The following is a 19,688-nucleotide window of genomic DNA, read 5'->3' as shown; positions in this document are numbered from 1 at the left end:
GCATGTTTTAGCCATGCATGGCTAAAACATGCCAGTTTCAGCCAGGCATGTTTTAATGTTACACAATACAGTTTTACCAAGTTGCTCAAAGTCTAAACTGGTATTGTTGTTTGCACTATTCAAAGACACTTTTTTTTATTAAACTGTGGCAATAGCAACGGTATAGTTAATTTCTATCACCACTATAAGTTTCAGGCTCAGGATTTTTTTTTACTTTAAGTCCTGCCTTTGACACTTATCTTCCCTGGTGTTTCATATCAGCTGACTTTGATAATTATTGATTTGTTTTTTGTTTTAAATATCTGAAATATTGTCAAGCTGCTGCTGTGACCTTCCCTGTTTTATTCAGTTTTTACTCCACACCGGGTTTTTTGTTGGGGTTTTTTTGCTTTTAAGCAACTAAGAGGTGAAACTTGAAACTGCTTCATACCCAGCAGGTTGTTGCTAGGCAATCAAAGACTACTAAGTCTTTGGTTAACTTACTAGAGTTAGTCGATGCCACTGTGAAGGGATGAGCAGCTATCTTTCCTCTGCCTACATTTCCCAGAATTCTGTGTGGTTCATGATGGAAATCAGTGAATATTCAATAAATTTTATATTGACTATTCTATCAATGTATTATCTGTTGATATTGGTCATGTGACTATTACAATATATATTGGTTTTATCTGAACTATGAAAATTCAGTGAGTTTATTACTGAAAAGAAAATCTTTGCTTCCAAAGATAAAATGTTCAAAAACCAAAAATTCAAATAATTTATTATCCCTCAACTCTATTTGTGAGCCAGACGTCTAAGATCAGTTGGTTACAGTGGTAAATAAGTCCAGTTTATGTTGGCTGGTTCCAGTTGGAGTGTGTGTTTTTGTGATGGAGTGTGTGTGTGTTTATGCGAGGCCAAGTGAGTGGTGTTGGGTTTCCTGCAGAGCTGGTTCTTTATCCGACACCCTGGCCTTCTTGGTTTGTGACCTGGAAAGGACCAAAGCCGTTTTTCATCCACCTCACCAGACCCGGTCATGGGTGACAAATTGAATCTGTTCGAGTGTGTGAGCTCAATACATGAAGCGCTATAAATTATACACATACAGAGAAGCAGATTTTAGTTTCCATACGGACAGGCAGTGGAGCCAGAAAAACAACAGCCATGTTGTTTTGGTCAAATGATTTTTTTAAAAAGGTGGAAAATATGAGTAGAAGTAAGATGCACGTAAATTATTTTGTTTGGGTGGAGGCTAAACCTAACAGTTGCTCCACAAAAACACAAAATCTTACCAAGTATTTTTGAACCGGTTTCTAGTACAAATACCTTAGTTCACTTGAAATAAGGCAAAACTAACTTACAAGTAACTTTTCAGGAAGACATAGAAGCTTGTTTTAAGTAAATGGTTCCTTAATATTGATTAAATAGTTCTAATTCCATTGGCAGATTATTTCACTAATAACAAGACATTTTCCCATGTTATAAGTGAAATGATAAATGAATCAAAAGGTGCTTTTTTCACTAAACGTTTTTAAGCTTGTTCTGGTTTTGAAAAGTCTTTCAACTGAGGAATATTTTAACTAATATATTGATGGGTTTGATTAACCTTTCATGTTTTTGCTGTGAATGTTTTGTAAAGTCTTTGCCGGTCTTAGTCAGGATTCTTTTGTAAGAGATTTTCTAATCTCAGTGGGATTTTCCTGTTGATATGAAATGTCAAGAAAAAAATATTTTTGGAGGATCAACTTAATATTTTAAGCTAAAAGTTTGGATTTTTGTAATTTTCTACAAATTCATGCCTCCTATCACTTCCTGTCGTCGTCTTGTTTGTCGTTTCCGTCAGTAGTAACATCCTGTTGTTGATCATGTGATTCCTGGGATGCGAAATAATCCAATTTTAAACAGCAAAAAAATAAAAAAATAAACTATTTTTTTTTTCAAAATTATCACTTTTCCATCAAGCAAATTTATTTTCAAAATTTATTTTCAAACTGTCAAATTACAGTGATATGGTCAGTGTAAAAGCATCGTGTGTAAGCTGAAGATGGAAAACCTGTGTGTGTGTTTGATGATTTGCACAAATGGGAGTGGATAAGCTCATGAGTGTAGAGGCTTTCAATAAACTCATTAATCTTTCCTGCTGACGACGGCCTCTCTGCCTGCAGCACAATATTTATCACACAGTAAAGTTTATGAATGGATAATAGGGGAAAACAAGAACCAACAAACTAATTATCACTATAAGAGTAGAAACAAAACCTAGAGTCTCCCCTCGGCCATCACGGTTGGAGGCCTTTGATGGCTCCGTGCCCTGGGGAGCAAACCTGTCTGTCCATGAGTGATTATGAGCCTCCTAATAGCGAGCTCTGTGCAAATGACAGGCCTTTCATCTGGCGGCTACACAAATTTAATGGCCCTGACATCATGTAAGCCGCAGCATCTGGGCGCTCGGAGCAGGACTGTTTGCAGTTTGAGTGTCGATGAACAGGGAGTTGTTGGTACCTGCATGGTGGTGTGGCTCTAATCCATGTTTGTTCTGCTCCAGCACCAGGAGAGAATGTCACACACACTCACACACACGTATGCGTGCACGGTTACGGCACACCTGCAGATGCATGCACTACACTCTACGCTCAAGGTGCATAAGAAGCAGAAGTTATTGCATCCTGTTTGGATAGGAGCAGTTATTTTATCAGTAGATGGAGAGATTAAGATCTACATCAGATTTCTGTTTTGTGTTTTTTGTCTCAAAGCTTCAAATTAACACAAACTTAGAGACCTGAGTTCAGCTTATAATACAGAATGTTGCACAAAAGGTTTTTTCATTATTATGGCTACTTATACCTAGAAGACGCATCCAGAAATAAAAGGGTGTTCACGCGTCCTTAAAAAGAATCAAACTTGTACATCTAATATCTGTAGTTTATTTATTTATTTATTTTGTAGGATTTTTTTTTTCAAGCAAATGTTTGAGTCACATGCAGAGATCTTCATCTTTGTTCTGTGTTACAAAAGCCAAGGTCAACAAAATGCAAAAGCAACAAAGCAACAAGAAACTCCACAAAGACAAAATGCCACAGTGCAGCGACGAAAAGCCGCAATGCAAAGACGAAAAGCCGCAGCGCAAAGACGAAAAGCCGCAGCGCAAAGACGAAAAGCCGCAATGCAAAGACGAAAAGCCGCAATGCAAAGACGAAAAGCCGCAGCGCAAAGACGAAAAGCCGCAGCGCAGCGACGAAAAGCCGCAGCGCAAAGACGAAAAGCCGCAGCGCAAAGACGAAAAGCCGCACCATAATTACAAAAGCTACAATGGGAGTCATGCTAAGCTATGCTAGTAGGTTAATCATTGCCTCCATTCTAGCATAACCTCCATTGTGGCTATTTGTTGTTGAAGCTTTTGCATGTTATTGACCCTTCATGGCCACCGTAGGTTAAGACCACTGGGAACTAGCTGCTAGTATAATGTTGCTAGCTAGCCTTTTTGCATGTACATTGGGTAAAATTCAAATTTATCGTCAGTTAGCTAGACAACATTCATTTGATTTGGCTCACTTCTGTTGTCTAACCATATGAGGTTAGGCACTAAAAACCTTTTAAATATGAGGCAAAGCTTTTCATAAGCAGTGAGAGAATCACAAAGCTGCTGCCAGGAGCCAAAAACAGCCCCCAGAAATTTCACTGTTTTTTATTAATTTGATTGAAGTGCAGCAAAATCCCTCAACCATTCCCTATATTTAGTTTTTTAGTCTTAAGTGTAATTCAAAGTGGCATGAAAAAGGTCTTTAAAAGTCTTAAATTTGACTTGCTGAAACCCGCAGGTACCCTGAGTAACGCAGGTTGAATGCAGGAACTGTTGCTGCAACATGTTTGGCCTAACTTCATTAACTGAGCCTGATGTCTGGGAATTGAGACATACATACCAGTCAGTCAGTGAGCTAATCTAAGAGAGAAGGGGGAGACCACCAACACAGGCAGCGAGTCTATCTGAAACCGTGTGTATGAGCCGGAGAGGCCCGTTATCGCTCCGCACCTTTGATATGAGCCTGAGTTGGAGCTGAAGTGGAAAGATTTGCACAGTTCGTTTCACAACTTCTCTTATCTGCAGCGACTGAAGTAATGCCTGATACTGCCATTACCCTGCTACTGTGTGTGGGATTGTGCAAAAATGACTGAGCACATCAAGTAATACTGCTTCTTCCTCTGGATTTTATTAGACAGAAATAAATGTGAAAGTTTTAATTAATCAAGGAATATGTTATAATGGAAAAAATGAGTAAATTTCTGCCTAAAAAAACAGGCACATTTGAAAAGGTGAAAATGTCCTAAAAATAATAAACTTTGAAATTATTCTCAGAAATTTTCTAGACATTTCTAAGCTCCAAAAGTCTAATTTGTTAGAAAAAATCTCAGAAATGTTTAGGAAAAAGTGACATTTCTGAGCTTAAAAAGTTGAAGATTGTTCATGTGGATTACATTTTAATACAGCATCTATCAGTATATATTTATGTAATTCTGTTTCCAAGTTAATTGTTCCTTCAACTTTTTATGTGAGGAGAAATACCAGCCTGAAACTAATGTAAAGCTTAGAAATATACAAATTTCTTAGAATTCTGATTTTGTTTCTCTGAATTCTTTTTCTTAGAATTGCGACTTTTTCCACATAATTCAAACATTTTTTCCTCAGAATTTTGAGTTTCGTGGCTTTAATGCTTTTCTTCATTTCTACCAACAAAATCTCCAGTTTTCTATGAAACAGAGACGACTAAAGTAAGAGCCTGAGTGGTCAGGCGGCCGCTCCTTCCTGTGCGCTACATGTGGAGTCAGGTGTGTGTTTGGAGGCAGACGGCTCAGGTATGTTTACCCAAAGCCACTATCAGCTGCAGACCAAACATGAGGCTTACCTGCTTCTCCTGCTTTCTTCCTTTTCAAAGCCGTCCGTCTTTCTACCCTCATATATGTTCCTCTGAAGAGGCGGCGTGCCACCAAACACCCACAGCCACGGAAAACGACGCAGGGAGAACCTTTTCTCAAGGTTTGAGTCGATTATAGCAGCGGCAGAAAAAACTGTTTTTGGCTTGTGGAATAATTAAAGGTGACCTATTATGCTTCCTTGAACAGGTTAGGAAAAGTCAAAATATGTTCGTTACATTTTTTTGCACAAAAATCATTCTTAGATATTGACACGTGGTTCCTGGTGCTGGGCACGCCTCCCTACTCAACGTTTACATTCCCACATGAAAATGGCTGCAAACAGATTCACAGCTATACGACTGTAAATCTGTGAAAAGCAGAAGTGGAGCCTTCTGCACAACCAACAAGTGGTTTCTGGATGGCAAGTCCATAAAAGAGCTGGATAGAGAAGCCAACAATTTTAGTCAAGAGTGCAACATATTTTTAGTCAAGTAAAAGTAAAGTATTTGATAAAAAAGAGTACTCAAATACTGAGTAAATAATAATAAAAATGAATCATTTAATATTTAAAAATCATATGTTGAAATTTTAATATTCAAAAAGACACTAGGCTTCACCATCAATAAAACACCAAATTCATGGACATTATTCAGGTGTTGGAACATGTAATAATAAAACTGAACTGTATAATATAAAATTAAATCTTTAGTCAATCACTGAAAATCTTTTCTGTTTCTGGAAAATCTTCAATGTGGACAAATTTAAAAATACTAAATAATTCTGGAAAAATGAAGTCAGGAATAGTAAGAAACCTTTGAATGAACTGTAGAAAATGTTTAATGGGATTAAACTGGCTGTAGGTTTTGCTTCATAGTCCTTCAAACTTGGCAGCATTTTTTTATCTGAGTTTCAGTAGTTATTTTCTCCACCACCAGATGGCGACAAATGTTAAAAAAAGGCAATCCAGCATTAACCGGAACCCGGTTTTCACGCCGCTGCCGGGTTTCCTGCTTTTATCTGCTGGCTATTGGTAGCAGATATCTGAAACTCCAATGATGTGTTTGAAATAGAGAAATACTGTGATTCTGCTCAAGTTTTTTATTTTTTTTCTCCACACCACATTAATGTAAGTGACACGTTTATTAAAATGATGACCATCCGGTGTTAGTTGTGCTCCAGCTGTTAAACTCCTCCCAACGCGTCGGTCTGTACACCTGTAGGTAGCTGAACTCTTTACTTTTGCGTTTAATGTACACAGGAAATGTTCTTGTTTTTCTGAACCAGCTGCTGTTTCTTTGTGAGGACGTTAATCCCAGTCTGAAAGTGAAAACACACTGCAGCACCTTGATCTATGAAAACCCAGCAAATATTTACATTTTACAAGCTTTAGAGATCATTGCTTCTTTTAGTTTTCACCATTACAGCAGTAAGCTGTTTGTACAGAACAGCTTGAAGGGATTTTTTCTTTCTCTTGGATAAAAAAAGGCAAAGAGGGCTGGTTAAAGGGCCGTCCTGTTTTGGACATTTTGATGGATGGAACTGGTTTTGATTTCATACTGGTTCTGCCACTAAATCCAGTCCAACCTTGTTTTTCTCCTTGGCTTGACTTTGAAACTCGTGAAAAGTTTTCTTTCTTTGTGATTGGAGCAAACACGAAGTTAATGTAACAACTGAGCAGTTAACTCATTGAAACAATGAAATGAAAACAGTTAAGAAAAAGTGTGAAAATTCACAGGTGAATATGGATTTTAGAAACCAAAAAGAGGAAACAGAAGTGGTAAAATGTTGGGTCATAAAGCTGTCGATGCCTTTTAGTAAAACACTTTAAAACTTGAGGTGAATCTGGTTAAATGTTAGTTTCTTTTTGTCTCATAAGGTAAATTCTACTTTATTTGTATAAAACACTTTAATAACCTTCCCTAGATTTAGGGCTGGGCAATGAGTCAGTTTTATCTATTGATCAAATTTTCTGTTTTTGAATACATTTTTGAAAAATTTGTTGTTGTTTTTTCCCACCAATTCACTTTTTGGATTTCCAGAGTGATCCTAACTGTTATTTGTATTTAAAAAAAAAAAAAAATCCAAATTAGAAATCTAATTTTGCTTTTAAAACATTGGAGATTTAAGTTTTAAGCACTATCTAGATTATACTTATATCTGGAGCATATTTTTGAACATATTTATATTAAACAAAATCCAAATTAGTAAAAAAAAAAAAACTTACAGAAAGATCTCCCTTATCTTTCTTTTGAGTCAAAAAGAGAAACCTGATCTTATTTTTAGACATTTGATTTAGTTTTCTTCACTGAGTTTAATTTCTTAATTACAGATGTTATTGTGAATGAGATATTGGATCTTAATAACTGCATTTGCATTACAAAGTTTGACAATTAATGTAAAAAAAAAAATCATAATTTTGCGCTTGCATTGTTTCCACTAATTAAGAAATGCAATTAAAATCACATGTGATTGAGTTTGTTCATGTGATAAGTCATTAAAAAACATGCCATCATCTTCCAACCACTTCCTGTTGTCTTCTTTGTCATTTCTGTCAGTAGTAACATGCAGATTTTGATCACAGACTCGTGTGATGTGAAAAATGTTTCCATTGCAGTTTTGAAAAGTTTAATATTTTCAACACGGCCAAAATAAATAACACCTCATTGTACTGCCAAAACTTTACCAAAAAACTAGAGTTTTTCAAAATTGTTTTGTTTCCATTTCCATCACAATTTGCACAATCATATGGTCAATGGAAATGCAGTTGCCAGTTTGGTTTCCATTACAAATGTGCCTAAAACTTCGTCGATATTCCAATAATGTTGGGGATAAAAAAAAACAATTTTGCAGTTGTGTTGTTTCCATTAAATAAAAAAAGCACAAAGTCACACTGAATAAGTTTGTTCATGCAATAAGTCATTAAAAACACGCTGCGCCGTCTTCTTCCTTTAGCAGTTGAAACATCTGGTTGTTGATGAAAAAAACACCTGATTTTAACAAAAACTTTTTATCAAAAAAGGTTTTTTTAAGTTGGCGTTCCCATTTTTAGAGTTGCTTTTGAAACACCATGAATGAAACATTAGTCAACATTCAGATGTGGAACGGTGACACTTGACTAAATTTAACGCTTCTATTGTTTTATATGACTTTGTGTTTTTGTATTTTTACGATGTAAAGAACTTTGCTGAAATGTGCTACACAAATAAACTTCACTGATTGATCTCCAATTTGTGCAATTTTAATGTCAATGGAAATGCAGCTAAAGGTCAGATAAAACCAAAAAAGTGGCACCAACTCAAACTATCTGAGTTTCACTGTCAGAAAGAGGAAAAACTGTCAAATTTCTCATGTCTTAGTTGTGTGTTTCTTAGTGGTTATTCATGAGGCCTTTCCTTCCACCAAACTTTGTCTCACTTTCCAAAATGCTGATGGCACAGATGAAGAGATGAATCTGGAGGCTGAAGCCGGCTGCAGGAGGAGAAATTAGAGGTGGTGATTAAAGATAATGGTTGTTAAGGGGAAAGAAATGTCTCCCACTCTCTTTTTGCCTGTCTTACCACGTCTCAGCCCAGCTTTTCAATCAGTGGGAGCTTTCACTTTGCCTTGCATGACAAATATGATGGTGGTGTGTGTGTGTGTGTGTGTGTGTGTGTGTGTGTGTGTGTGTGTGTGTGTGTGTGTGTGTGACCAAGTCCAACAGTTCACTCTGATGTATGAGTGGTTTGGACCGTTGCCAGCATGTAAAGCCTAGCAACAAGATTTGCCTTGGCCTGCTCAGAGCGAGAGCTGGCATGCTCACAGTTTGGGCATATGGATCTTTGTTTGGCCGTTTTGGACCATTTAGTCATTCTGCCACTTCAACTGGACTACTTAGCGAATTGGTACTACCTCTGGTTCTGATCCCACACACACACACACACACACACACACAAACATGGGCCAACTAAAGCTTGACTCTGGTGCTTTACAGTCTGTTACTGTTCACAGGCGCTGAATGAAATCGAGAACCCTTTCCAATTAATCCTTTTAACCAACATGTGTGATCCCTGGCTGTCGCTGACGGGCCTTCGAGCTGCAGAGCCATGCCAAGTCCAGTCAGATCACGGCCTCTAGGGCTTTTCCTCTCCAACTCCAATGATCGGCCATGACGTCTGGTGGCTCCCGCGCTGATTCCCCTCTGCATCGAGTGAATCCAGTCAGGATTCTTCTACAAATGGTTCAACATTCCTAACAGCAAATCTAGAAAAAAAAAAAAAAACATTTTCGCTGTTATGTATCATCCATATCAGCAGATTTTTCTGTGGATTTATTCCCGCCCATTTGTGGATTATTTTGTTCAGCACATTTAAAGATGCCTTCACACCAGTCCTGTTTAGTCTGTTTTTATCCAACTCTGGTTCTTTTGCGTAGAAAGTCCGGTTCGTTTTGGGAGGTGTGAATGTGTAATCGTACTTTGACGCGGAACAGAAAAAACAGACTCTGTTTGGTTTGAGACGGTTTGAATGAATGTGTGAACCCTAAGTGGAGATCGCTCTAAAAGCAGGAAGCGGACTAAAGCGCAGGGGATTCTGGGTAAATACAACCAAAACAAACACAAGAGTCTAGCAGTCATGGTCATTTAACAAAAACAAAAGGGAAATCCTACACCGCTAAAATCTGACGCCATCCCATTGTTGTTTACATTTCAGTGTCTTTGGAGGTTTTCATGTTGTTTCCTTTAGTGGTTCTTGGTGTAGCGCCCCCACAGGTGAGGAGGGGAAGGGTTTTTTAGAGAGTTTAGCAGTGTGAAAGTAAACCACAGCAGCTGAAAATGTGAGAAATGTTAACATTTTCATCCCGAATTGAACAGAGTTTACAGGATTATCAGGTGTTTAAACACCCTAAAAAACATAAAGATGGGAACTTATACAACACCCCGATAAGCAACAGCATTTTTGTTTTTGTGTTGTTGTCTTTACGACTCCTGTTTTTTTGCTGTGGTTCCCTGAACCTGTCCAGAGTATAACTCGCCTCCTGATAACCACTGATGACCACATGAACCTCCCTGTCGCCCAAACCACTTTAATCGGTGCAGAAAATGAAAGGATGGAGGTTATAAAGCAGCAAATCTTTCAAAGTAAATTCCCGTTGGCGTTCCTGCTTGTGATCAGATGTAAAACGGAGAACTTGTTGGTTTTGGACGGGATGGGACAGTCATCCCGGCAGGGAGCCAGATAACCCCCCACCCCCCAGGGGTCTCTACATTCAAACCTCAACAAGAACTGAAGCGTTTTTAAATTGGCCTCGTTCAGAAATACTCTAAATCTGTCATGCTTTAACGCGGTGTCACATTTCCCCAGATTACCATCATTACAGTAATTAATGTTTTAATTTCTGCGTATGTTTTGAAATGAAACCCAAAGTGCTGTGATTTTCGTATAATATGGAACTAATACAGTGTGGAGCATTTGGTAATCTGGCTCCCACATGCCTTGGATCATGCTGTAATTTGGTGCTAATGCTGAGCTGCAGTCAGTTAGAAGGAAAATTATATTTATATAAGCCTTATAACGTTCCTGCATCTGATTTTTGGGGTTTAGAAATACATGCAGTTTTTGATGTGTGTGTTTTTTTGTAAGTTTATTAATTTGTGAAAAATTTACCTCCACGAAAAGAAAATGGCTTATGCAGATTTTATTTTATTTTTCATTCAAATGAAGCCGCCAGCCCTTGAGTAGATAAAATGAATAGGCCTTTTTCTGGTCACGCGCAGATGGATCGCTAACTAGGTTACAGTTTCACATAAATGACTTAATGGGCTGCACTGCTTTTGAGATCCAAGTGGCCTTTCACAGACCTCACAAAACCCGTGTCTAATACATCCAGCTTGTTCAAGTACTGTTACTGATAATGAATATTGCTATCTGTGAGGCTGCTGCTAAAATTTACTTTCAATATGCAAAAAAATACGAATAAGTAGCTTGAATGTTTAGCTGCTGAATCTGCATGTGGCAGGTTTTGTTTGGCTGTGATTTCTCTGTAACACGGGAAAAACACAAAATTATAACAAATATTTTGGTTGAGTTTCTGCTGCAAATGTCCTAAACAAGACTTACAAATAACTTTTCAGCACGATATAGGAGTTTGTTTCACATCAATAATTCCTTAATTTGACGAAAAAGAACTAGTTCAATTGGAAGATTAAATCACTTAAAACATGAGAAAAATTTATTGTTATAAGTGAAATAATCTGCAACTGGAGAAAGTAGTTTTTATCAATATTGCATTAAAAGTAGAGGTGGATGCCTTACTGTGTGTTTATGCTGTTTATATTTTGAGAAAAGCATTTTTGTTGTAACTAATGCACATTTTCATGTTTCATAGTAGATTTTTTTAAACGTAAGACCTTCCTTGACTTGAGTCTTGATGTTTGTCTGCTGTGAAACCAGATTAACATTATTATTAACAAACAACACATACAGATTCTTTTTGAAAGCAAACCTTGAATGAAGTTGTTTTTTAGTGAACATCATATATAAATCTACTCAAAACTCATTTCTAGTTAAAATATTTGTTTAATGTAGGTAAGCGGGGCAGAAAAAAACCTTTAAAGCCAGAGGTCATCAGGTGAAATCTGTTCAAGCAGGAAAATATGACGTTTCCAACGTCTGCAGCGTTTCTCTTATTCTTTCTGTCTGCATTAGGAACATAAGGTCACATGACTGTCATTTAAGTGTTTAGAATTTTCTGCTTCAACAGTTAATGAAAAGAAAGAGAGACTAACGCAGCTTTACAGTTAACTTCAACTTTTTTAAGTGGAATTCTGCAAATTGCAGTTTCATAGAGCACATTTCTTGCAGATTAAGGGCATCGGATGGTATGAAAGAAAATGCCCAGCATTTCTGCCGCCTTGAACTTTTCTTCAATGCGCACTAGACATTTCATGAAGCTTCAATCAAGAGTGAGTGGTAAATGACCTTAATCTGTTAGAATGTATGAAAATCCTTGAGCTAAAAAGTTTCTTGAAGCGCAGGAAAATCTCATTAATTTGGGAAACTGGGAGGAAAAGGTGAACAAATGACTACTGTACACAGCAAACCGCTGCTATCTGAGAAGTCAGCCTTACATTGGCTGTAGTTTGGTTAAAATCAGATAATTAAATACACTAAATTAAAAAAGACAAGTTAAATCAGATGAAATGCCTCTTGTATTAGGTTAGTTAGAATTCCCAGCTTTAGTTATTTTACATTTAATTTCCCTTTGGGATCAAGAATATAATTTTAGGTTTAGTTATTTTTTATTAACTGCATAGTGTTTATTTTTAAATTTGGACCTGACTGTACAGTGTTTATTTCTTTATTCAGTTTTTGTATATTTTATATTCTATCTTTGTGTGAACCTATTTCTTTTTATTATTATTATTTTATTAAACCGTCATTTAACCAGATTAAAACCCATTTAATTTTTCACAAGAGCGACTTGGCATAACAGACGAGAAATAACAAATAACAAAAACAGACAAAATGAGAATAAGTTGACAATAAAGTGCAAAGTTGTGATTGGAGCAAAGTTAATGTAACTACTGATCAGTTAACTCGTTTAAACAATGAAATTAAAACAGTTAAGAAAAAGTGTGAAAATTCACAGGTGAATATGGATTTGGAGAAACTAAAAGAGGAAACAAAAGTGGTCAAATTTTCACTTTGCTGCTGTTGCGAAAAAATTTCCCCCTTATGGGACAGTAAAGGAGTGGGTTGCTAGGTAACGGGGCTGGGCTGGGTTGCTAGGTAACGGTGCTGGGCTCTGCCTGGCTGGGTTGCTAGGTAACGGGGCTGGGCTCTGCCTGGCTGGGTTGCTAGGTAATGGGGCCTGCTCCGCCCGGGTTGCTAGGTAACAGTGCTGGGCTCTGCCTGGCTGGGTTGCTAGGTAACGGGGCTGGGCTCTGCCTGGCTGGGTTGCTAGGTAATGGGGCTGGGCTCCGCCTGGCTGGGTTGCTAGGTAACAGGGCTGTGCTCACGGAACTTTCAGGAGGTTTTTGAAATGGCTCATTTTCCGGAAACCAAAAAAGCCATTAAATTATTGCTTTTATTTTTAAGTGATTGGTTCGTTTTAGTAGCATTTGAGACCCAAATGGAAGTACAAAGAAGTATAAAAATAAATTGAAGTAGTTCTACTTCTACATAATTTTGGCTAGAAACCCCACAACACTGTCAACAACTAAAATTAGTCATCACTTGTTTTCATATCATCACCATTAAGCTGGTTCTCGAGTGATTTATCTGCCTGACTGGATTCCAGTGACCGTGTCGGGCTTCGTGATGTTTTGGTCCAGTTTCTAAATGGTTTTGGGTTTGAGGGAGCGAAGCCTCTGCTAAGACCGCAGGAATGTGACGGACACAAGTGGGAGGTGTGTGTTCTGGTTCTTAAAGCAAGCCTCTCCTTAGCACCCATCACACAGCTCACTGATGCGTCTCACTCATTAACATCATCACACACATACACACACACACACACACACACACACACACACACACACACACACACACACACACACACACACACACACACAGATTTGTCATAGGAAATGCTCGAAAATAAAATATAACATAACACAGATATTACGTATTTGGAAAATGTTATTTTGAGGTTGGGTTTTTACGTCGGCGTATTAGGGCCATACTAATAAAAATAGGATATAAATATAGAACAGTCATACAATCATGAGAATAGTCAAATTTCAAGAATAAAATAAGAATGACAAGAGTAAAGTAATATTTCAAGAATATAGTTGTGTGTATTACAAGAATAAAGTCATGATATTTCAAGAACAAAGTTGTACAAAAATAGTCAGATTATGAGAATAAGTCGAAAACATACAAGAATAAAGTCATAATGATATGAGAATAAAATCATGAATTTCACAAGAATAAAGTTGCAGTATTATGACTTTATCTTGTAATTTTACCACTTTATTCTAATAATTTTGTTATCTTATTGTGGCCCTAAAATGGCATTGTAGATTTCAGTCGAAAGTTCAAATTAAGAATTTCAATAAAACTCAAGAAACTGATGAACTGACTTAGTCAAATAAATGAAGTTACTCTGTCAGTAGAGCATCCAGGAATGTTACTCAGGTAATGATAGAGAAGCTTCATAATGAAACTACTGGAGTAAATAAGACAATAAAATGTTTCTAAATCAGTTTCTTTCCATATAAAAGTTATGAAATGTTTTTATTGATAGTTACCAAAAACTGCAGGTCTGTGTCTGTTTGGTGAATTTTTCAGTTTTCATTCAGTTGAGTTACTGAGTCAATAAAGTATCCAGAAATATTACTCACATAAGAGTAAACTTACTTCATAATAAAGTTATTCAAAAGTGAAATGCACAGTGTACTAAAATCACAAAATACATAAAAACCTGTGATCAACACGCAGATGATAAATTATAAAATTTCTTACCTGTTTTATCATTTATTACAAAAATAAAACTTATATTTGTAATTAATGCAGGTGTCTTTCTGGTGAATCTTTGGTTAAAACATGTTTGTTTTTCATTCAGTGGGTAGAAAATCCTGAAATTTTACTCAAGTAAGAGAAGAAATACTTTATAATAAAATTACTCCAGTAAAAAAAAAAACAGTGTAGTAAAAACAAAAGAAGTTACTCAGGTAAATGAAACTAGTTACTACCCAACTCTGAACGGTTAACTTTAACCTTTAAGGGTGTGTTGAAGTAGATCTACTCATGTTGAGTCTGATGTTCAGACCTTCCTCTGGCCAACATGCAGATGAATAATTATTAAACTGTCTTACCTGATTTATCATCAATTACAAACATAAGATCTAATATTTTAACATTTCAGGAACGGTCTGAACTTTCAGCACCACTGCTAAATAATAATAAAACAAACTCTCCTTACGCTTTTCTGCTCTGTCTCACCCAAACATAAAAACACAGACACATGCACTTTCACATGCACTTAGACACTTGTACAGGCCTGATTAATGGCACCTAATTAGCAATGGTAATGACCAGGTGTCTGAGAACCAGCCAGCTTCTTCCACTGCAAGGGGCCAAAATGGGGGAAGGAGTGTGTTAAATGTGATGGTGTGTTCAACGGGTGGGGGAGGGGGGTTCCCGGTTCCCAGAAAATCCATTCCCACTGGCTGTCAGTCCCTGTGACTCGCCCTCTGTCAGGGAACCACACATATACACAGCCTGAACCCAAGGCCAAGATCAATTAAGTTTTTGGCCAACCAGGATGGGAACGGCGCTGGAAGGAGCCGATGGCCGGGGAGCTGCTGCTGCTGCTGCTGCTGCTGGCGATAATGTTTGGATCTGAATGTGGCCGTAGAAGCTGGATGTCGCACGTTTTACCCAACCGCTTCTCACAGCACAACGTGAACACTGCGAAAAACGCAAAATCTTCCCAAGTAAATTTGGTGCAAATGTCTTTGTACACTTGAAATAAGATAAAACTAACTTATAAGTAACTTTCAGCAAGTTAAAGGAGCTTGTTTTAAGTCAATAATCTTTTAATAATAATTAAAAAGTACCTGTACCATTGGCAGATTATATAACATGGGAAAATGTCTCGTTATAAGTGGAATAATCTCCCAGTGGAACCAAAACTTTATCATCAACTTAATGATTTAAAATAAGCTCCTATATCCTGCTTTGAAGTTACCTGTAAGCTCATTTTGTCTTATTTCCAGTGAACTAGAAACTAAACCAAAATTACTTGGTAAGATTTTGTGTTTTTGCAGTGAAACAGGAGCAAAACCAAAATATTTGATCTTAACTGACAGAAATTGAGAAGTTTTTGTTTAACTCTGTATGGTCCACACGATATCTGGAAAAAAAACTTCATTTAAATTCACTAAAAACAATTACTTACAAAAACTGTGACCAAAGCAGATTTAGAAAGTTCAGTTTTTGTGTTTGTGTGAGTACATGGTGACAGGCCTGTCGCAATAAATCAATAAATTACTTAATCACGTGAGAAATTAAACAGAGCTCAATAATTTCCATGATTTAGCATTTTTCTATTTTCTCTTTTTCTTTGAAATAGTGAACAACAAAGATCTTCAGTCTTTTTTTATAGAAACCCCACAATTCATTTTATTGTTTAGTTTATGATTTTTGGATATTTAAAATGTCGTCCACTTCCATTCTGCCAGACGTATTATCTATTGATATTGATCACGTCTATAATGATACATATTACTGATTTATTGTCCAGCCCTACTTATGTTATATTTAAAAGTATCTGTCCAACCAAATGAACCTCCTGACGCCATGTTTAATTCAGAGTTCATTTCAAGCAATCTGATTGGCCGACATAGGTTTTAGCTTTGTGCTACATAACAATATGAAGGTGAATTCATAATATTATGACTATTAATATTACATCTTTATTCTCATATTCTTGTAATTTTATTCCTGTTTGACTTTATTCTTGTAATTTTATTTCTGTGTGTTTGTTTTCAGTTTGACCCTAACGCTCCACCGTAGTCTCCAAAGCCTGGATCCTAAACCCACTTCCTGTTTCACATTTCCTCCTTGTGAAACTCTGATTCATTTTTCTGTTTCTCGGTTGTGAAACGTTTCCTTTTCTGTGTCAAATTTTCTGTGTACTCTGGTTGTTCAAACACTCAGAAGTATGAACACACACACACACACACACACACACACACACACACACACACATGCAGACCTCCTGCAGTGTAGGATTTGGTGATAACTAGTGTTAGGTGGGCAGGTGAGAGGGTCATATAGCAGCAGTGGGAAAAGCTGTTATCAGCCTACCCTGTTCCCACACACACACACCACACACACACACAGGGTTATCACCCTCTCTCGTTCCCACACACTCACCTTACATCATTACCTGGCTGCAGGAGCCAATCAGCCAATGGCACCTCGAGGCCTGAGTCATGTGACCCGATCAGGAAACTCTATCGGCGGGATGAGGTTACACTCGGCCCTGCTCTGATAACAACTCTCTGTCTTTCCCTCTCGCCCTCTTTTTCCTTTCCCTGCTCTGCAATTTACAGATTCTGTTTCACCTTTGCTTTCATGCTAAGCTGTTGGATCCCAAAGCCTGATGAATCTGGGAGTGTGTGTGTGTGTGTGTGTGTGTGTGTGTGTGTGTGTGTGTGTTTGCTGTTCTCGGGTTAAATACTTTGACGTGTGAACAGCCAACCACAAAAGTTTGCTCCTTATTTCTGTCTGGATCTCCTAAATGAAACTGGAAAAGTCCAAGTTTCATAAAGATGGACTCAATATTTTATTTTTGCATAATGAAGTATTAAGGCCATGCTAAGAAAATAAAAAAGTTATAAAATTACAAGAAAAAAGACAAAATAATGTGAGAATAAAGTCACAGTACAACTTTTTTTTCCTGTAAAATTACTTTTTTCCTCATATTCCAACTTTATTTTCATGATATTATGACTTTCTTCTCATACAACTTTATTCTTGTAATATTATCACTTTATTCTTAAAATATTGCAACGTTATTCTCATGCAAATTTATTCTTGTAATTTTAAGACTTATTTTTTCTTGGTGTGGCCCTGGTACTACTGTTGTGATAATAATAAGTATGATTACAATACTTATTTATTGCTTTTTCTTAATTGAAAAATGCATTTTTTATTCATTGCACCACAAACACAAATATTGTTCTTGAAAAACATCCTCATTTGAAAAAGGTTTCTTCAACAATCAACATGTGCAACATTTCGTTGTTAATTGATTTAAATTAAGGAATTAATATATCTCACATTTAATAGGAATTTGAGTTTTATTGACTTGTAGTTAAGATGCTGGTTTTGCTTTAATGCAGAAATAATCTATTAAGAAATATTGTAATAAATTTCGACTCGTTTACTCATTTACTGTTAATGTTTTCAGCTTCCTCTGCTGAAACAAACTGAGACCAAACTAACTGCATACATAAAGCTAAAGCCAAAGTTTAAGTTACTGAGCTGCTGAACCAGTAACAACCTGATAAACTTTATAATTATTGTCAATGCATGATTTTTTTTAAAATTCCAGGCTAATTAAGGAAGCACTTACATAGTATTTTTATTTTTTTTGGATAAATTAATTTAGTTTCAAAATGGATTTATTTCCATCTTTATTCCTCTGAATTTCACATTTTTGTTTTTTTGTTACTGAGAAATGCATCCATGCGTTTTATTCACATCGATTGAAACAGTGTCTTCATAACCGCCAACATGCATTAAGTGTCTGTTGTCGTCATAGCAACCCTTTGGACCACTCAGGTTCTGGTTCTGGTTCTGCTCTGCATCCAGAACCAAACATGGAGAAGCAGTATTCAGCTTCTATGCGCCACAAATCTGGAACAAACCTCCAGAAAACTGTAAAGATGCTGAAACACTGACTTTTTTCAATGCTTTTTGATGCTTTTGATTGACAGCAACTGGAACATTGATTAATTTTTGTCTAAATTACAACTTTTAATTAGTTTATTTATGTTTTTATCATGTAAATTAACTACCTTATTGCTGATACAAATAAACGTGGCTTGACTTAAGAAATGTTTAATTATTAGGATAATGCATAAATGTTTTAAAAAATGAACAGAAAAAATGTTAAAAATGCTGTTATTAAATTTCATGTATTCAGTTAAAGACTGAAGATTTAGAAATCCACCTGCTGTTTTTATATCAGCAGTAAGCAGTTTTTCTGAAACAGAAGCTCCTCTGACTAAATATTTGTGTCGTGTCCCTACCGACTCTTGGTTTTCAGAATCCCATTCAATAGTTTGTTGATGATGGTGATGAAAAGGTATTTCTCCTGCTTTGTGATCCTAGTTTTCTTGTCAGATTGTGATTTTATTTTCATAGCTGCGTTTTATTGTTGTGTTGAGGACTAGCGCGTTCTCTATTTCAGTGTGAATATCATTCCAATGGCTGGAAATTTTTATTTTATTTGTCAAAATCCACATTTCTGTCTTCATTTTACATATTTCACAAATTATTAGCCTCTAAGAATATGAAAACAATTTAAATACTACAACAAATGCAGTTGATTTTATTAGTTTGTAATCTTTTAGAGCTCAAGTTAAAAGATTTAGATTCTGTAGATTTAGATTTTCAAGAAAACATACATATTAATTATAATTTTTTTGCTGAGTTTCTTTTATTTACCTGTTTGCTGGCATTTTAGGACTTATTTTGAGGTTCTTTTGTCCACGTAATGTAGAATTATGAATAATTTCCATTTTAATCATCGTTTTGACTTCTTTCTTTGAATTATTGTCTATTAGGATTTATTTTTATTGAAAAGTGCTGCTGAGACGGGGATATAAAGCAGTTTGAGGCCAATATTTCTCAGATGTTAAAGAGTCAGTTCATATAAAAATTATGAGCAAAACCAATTTTTTTCTGTCAGTCGTGGGTCGGTTAGCACTAGAGGGAGACAGAGGATGAGATTAGGGAAGGGAACATTTTAAATCTTGTAAAGAATAATGAACTTTGCAACATCAGCATTTTGGAGACATTTTATTGATTTAATTGGATATAAACTCTATTAAACCAGAAAAAGAAATCTTGTTTATTTTCAGACATGGCAGAATCTCTGCAAAAATACCCAAAAGGAAATTCGTTGCTTGACTTCTTTTGACTCAAAACAGATGATTTTTATCTGAATAAATTCAAAGTTTTAATATAAAGAGGTATTGACATTAATCATGGCTGTTACATGCATGTGTTTGGGTCATTCATCTTATCCACTAATGCCAATTTGGTAGCATAACTTATTTTATTACGACGTGATAAACATTTGTA

The 19,688-nt window shown here is 36.3% G+C and overlaps 1 protein-coding gene across 2 annotated transcripts in view; it reads left to right on the top strand.

Annotated features, from left to right (window-relative positions):
- The window catches only part of atp11b (ATPase phospholipid transporting 11B), an 89,113-nt gene extending 75,667 nt beyond the window's left edge, over positions 1-13,446 (top strand). The window contains exon 33 of one of the 2 annotated variants that reach the window (XM_015030103.1): positions 13,407-13,446. The gene's annotated coding sequence lies outside the window, so the exon portion shown is untranslated. Of the gene's footprint in view, positions 1-8,793; positions 8,832-13,406 lie in introns of those variants that run through there. The other variant, XM_015030102.1, reaches the window with a different exon arrangement.
- Positions 13,447-19,688: the final 6,242 nt, after the last annotated feature.

The sequence above is a fragment of the Poecilia latipinna genome, unplaced genomic scaffold (assembly GCF_001443285.1).
Source record: "Poecilia latipinna isolate Pla-1442-1.1 unplaced genomic scaffold, P_latipinna-1.0 Scaffold173, whole genome shotgun sequence".
NCBI classification, from domain to species: Eukaryota; Metazoa; Chordata; class Actinopteri; order Cyprinodontiformes; family Poeciliidae; genus Poecilia; species Poecilia latipinna.
This window is presented reverse-complemented; position numbering and strand designations above follow the sequence as displayed.